This window comes from Carassius auratus, unplaced genomic scaffold (assembly GCF_003368295.1).
Source record: "Carassius auratus strain Wakin unplaced genomic scaffold, ASM336829v1 scaf_tig00214186, whole genome shotgun sequence".
Lineage (NCBI taxonomy): Eukaryota > Metazoa > Chordata > Actinopteri > Cypriniformes > Cyprinidae > Carassius > Carassius auratus.
In genome coordinates this window covers 447,762-452,303 of record NW_020527548.1, presented here as the reverse complement: position 1 = coordinate 452,303, position 4,542 = coordinate 447,762, and positions in this window count along the sequence as shown.

The following is a 4,542-nucleotide window of genomic DNA, read 5'->3' as shown; positions in this document are numbered from 1 at the left end:
GGGGAGGATGAATGGAGCGGTTTCGTTTCCCTTGCCAACACATTTGCATAAGGACCGCCTAATCCGACCTCTGATTGGCCAATATCAGAGATTAGAGTGACTGTCAAAAAGGATTCGTTTTTAACTGGATAATCTCATCTGTCAGTCAAAAAACAGCTCGTTGACTCATACCTTACGAACTAGAGCTTGTTGCACCTTCCTGCGGGCATCACTGCGTGCCAGCAGAGCAAATGTGGATGTTTATCTTCGAACAGGTACATTAACCATTTGCATTACACGTGTAAATGTTGTACAGGTGAAAGAAATATAAAATACAGATCAAATAAATCGTTGGATGTCTGTCTGTCAGTCTATAATTTGTATGTGTCTGTCTGTCCCTCTGTCTCCCTGCAATAAGCAGTGGGGGAAATTGTATGTGTGTGTGTGTGTGTGTGTGTGTGTGTGTGTGTGTGTGTGTGTGGTGGAGACGGAATAGAGTTTATTTTAGATCTGGATACTATTGTTAAAATTGTTCTCAATTGCTTTGGCTCAATTTTGAAACCATCTTTGCATTTTCTAGCCTGTAAGTGCATTTAAATACAGACTTAAAAAAGTAGGTAAAAGATGACTGCAAAAAGTAAAGTAGTAAACTGAAAAATACTTTTTCACAGTTGCCTGTTTCCAGTCATTAGAGTCAACATTTGCCAGTTTAGCTGACATCATGAACATTTCATGCCATACATTTATATAATATGCATGTCTGACTGATTTTGATAACTCAATGAATAATTTTGCATCTGATGGCTCACAAAGTTGTGAAGAGTAGTAACTCATCAGTTTTAATTAAAAAGCCTCTACATGCATGTACAAATTGTAGAAAATTGCCTCGTGCACATGTGCCAAAATATATGCAATTTGCTTAGATTAATAATAAATAAAAAAATCTGGTGTGAACAAGAAGCTAACTGTTTAGAGATCCGAGTCTCATTCAAGAGCCCTGTCAATTGAGAAAAACTAGGTGACCTGACCTTGTGTTGTTTTACATCCAATAGTCAATACTCAATTCTAATTACGATATTGACACCTGAACAATTGCTGGATTGACAAGTAGTTTTCTTCCGAGACACAACATTCTAATGTTGTACTTAATTTCTTCCCTTACCTCTTTTTGAATGGTTTCATCCTGTCCTTCCTCTGCATCACATTACCTTTGGATCTCCTTGGCCATTTAGCGTCACATCAGGAAGGGTGTAATTGTTTGCTGGACTCACCTTCACGCATATTCTGGGTCACTCTAAAAGAACATCAGCAGACATGTCATGCATGTCCCTCCTGGTGTCCTCCCACTCAAGACTCTCTTCCACAGATGAGGAAATAGCGGCCAAGCACTTAACTGGCAGGTGCCAGTATAAAATGACATTCTGAGAGGAAAACAGCAGGTATCTGGTTTACAGTCTCTTGCAGTTTCCCATAGATGAGCAGCATTTGGTTAACAGTTGGTTTTCACTCTGGGCTGCTGTCGCAGTCGTTTGAAAGTGTTTTTTGTTTTGCCCTGTCATCCACTCTGCTGCTGCACACACGCTATTGCAGTTGATCAGAATAAGGTTACCACATATAGGACTTTTTTTGGTATATTTTCACAGTAAATAGTGAGAGTAACAAATTTACATTGAGGATTGAATTGTGTGTAATGTGACCTTTACAGATGATGCACCCGTCCTTGCAAAAAATAAATAATAATAATAATTGTGTTCAAAATCTTAAAGTATGTGAAAAAGACAAGACTGGAGTAGAGTTTATTTAGGGTTTGTGCCCATTTAAAACCCCATAGTACTCTAATTTTCACAACATGTCTTCTAACATCTCTTTGTCAGCTGGATTTAATTGTTCAGGGGTGTATCAGCTGAATGTTCTAGAGCTTGAATTGAATCAAATTTTCATTAATAATAACGACACTACTAAATATAAATTAATAAATCAACCTTAGGTTCTTTAGTACAGTGGAGAAAAAAAATTCTGCTTAAAGGGATATCAAGTGCAAATCTCTTCAGTTTTGGGCAAAAAAATGAAGATAGTTTTAATATTCTTATCATTTTGTTCATCCATTGAAAGTCTAGGCAATACATATTTACCTTCAAGAAGTACATAAGGATATAGTTAATCCACATGAACAAAGCGGTTTTATGAAGTCTTCTAACAAGACACAGGTCTGATTAAATTTATTTGAGAAGCTTGACTGAGGTTTGGTTAGTATGTGTCAAGCTTGCACGTTTTAGCTTCCTTTGAAAAAATAATGTGTGCATTGTTGAATGTTTATATGAAAATAAAAGCCCAAATTTAACTGAACTTGATAATAAAGATTGCCTAGACTTCCAATAGATAGACAAAAATAATGAAAGAATATCATATATTTTTGTAAGATTTCTTATGTGTTAGGAACAACATCAGGGTGAGTAAATCATGACAATTTTCATTTTTAAATGGACTATCCTAACCATGCATGTTGCAAGTATATAATGTAGTCCTTATACGTGGTCTACCTTGTGTGTCTTGAAAGCATCTGCTGACTCTTCCTTTCAGAATGTTAATAGACGTGCCAGGATCGTTGTTCGAATGACATCAGTGCCACTTTTGTCCTTGAAGATAAAGCACAAAATTCGGATTACGTATCTGTGTTATTACAGCTGCAGCAGCAATAATTGTTCTGAGAACATGCCAACAAGTTAAGGACATAAGAACAGGCTTAAATGAAATAAGCATTCTCATTTGTATATATTTCAACTGGGGTTTGCATATAGCTGCTTAACCTCAATATTCACGTTTGCCTATTTTTTAAGTCGTATACACAATAAGAGTATAAAAGTTATATCAATGACAGTTACCAAATTACTAATATATTTTCCATAGGTGGATGCGGGGGTCTTGTCTCATCAGCTTGCAATCTATATCTACTGTTACTTACACATAGTGTGCATTCTAACTAGAGTTAAAGGGATAGTTCACCCAAACATTTTAATTAGATTTACTGCTGGAGATCACATTATAGAGATTATACATTTTTAAAAATCTATATTTTTCGTACACTACTGCATTGTTTCAGTTCAGAAGGCCTTTAATAACACCCTGGAGCTGTGTGGAGTAGTTTTATGATGGATGGATGCACTTTTTTCGGCTTCAAAAACAGGGGCACCATTCACTGCCATTATACAGCTTGGAAGAACCAGGACATTTTTTAATATAACTCTGATTGTGTTTATCTGAAAGAGGAATGTCAGATACACCTAGGACACCCTGAGGGTGAATTAGAGCTTAGATTCTCTGCCGGGCTGATATTTCCCGCCACGGTCCTAGGGCCGGGTCGGGTCTGACCCTTGATAAAGCACGTCACGTGTCATGTGCAGCGTCTCGTCCACTCGCAGTCTCGCATGCGTGACGCATCACACCTGCTGTGGGTGCTGTACTATTCAGTAGCTTTTAAGTGCAACATGGAGCTTGAAATTAAAACAGGAAAATTTACTTTGAGCAAGTTTGGAGGTATGGAAACATTTTAAACTAGTCGTGGGGAGTGACAACATGTGTGTTGGCTCTGTCTCGTGCATTAAATGCGGCACGCATATATACATATATATATATATATATATAGCTATATAACTGCACAGCTCCCCCGTAGCCTAAATGATCTAACACAGCAGCACCTGTGGTAAAAAAAAATAAAATCCGGCACTGCCCCTGGTTATAACGGCCCACATATTAAAAATGTTCGGGTTTAAATTGGGCTAGGGCTCATAATTACAGTGAACGTGTCGGGCCGGGCTCGGACACAACGTGCTCGGGCTCGGGTAGGGTCGGGCTTGATTTGTTGGGCCCGATCTAAGCTCTAGGGTGAATAATTCATGGGCTAATTTAAATTTTTAGGTGAACTATCCCTTTAAGCCAGTTGTTAAGTTAGCCAAGGCATACATAGATAGTAATGCAGTTCACATGGCTCTTTGGAGCAGCAGCAGTAACTCTGGTCATCATTACTTTTGCTAAAATAGCAGTTCATCCAAAAATGAACACTGAAAGAAATGTACTTAACATTTCATAATGATACAATATATGTCTCATACAACACTATCACCCATCAATGTATTTATTGAGAAAAAATTATATTTACTTTAAGAGGGCTCGAGTTCGATACTTGACTCAAGCACTGAAGTCCCAACAAACTACTTAATAAATTAAATTAGTAATGAGCGGACAGAAAGAAGAGATGAGATGAGATTGTGGAGGGATGCCAAGAAGAACTGTCATGATTTTGAGGTAAGCATCTATTTACATGCTCCTCCAACATTAACTTTAATATAATATGAAATTATGGCAATAATGGCCCAAAAATATAGATTTGAAAAATCGGGTCACCGTTGGGGATACTCAAAATGCTCTTGAGGGTCTCAAACTTGACCTTTAGCCTCCATGACCTGGTCAACCGCTCCATTCTTGCATGAAACACATTCATTTTGTATTCCTCATAAAATCTGTTTCACTTGAAAACATGTCATTATGGATCTAAACTGCCTTGCC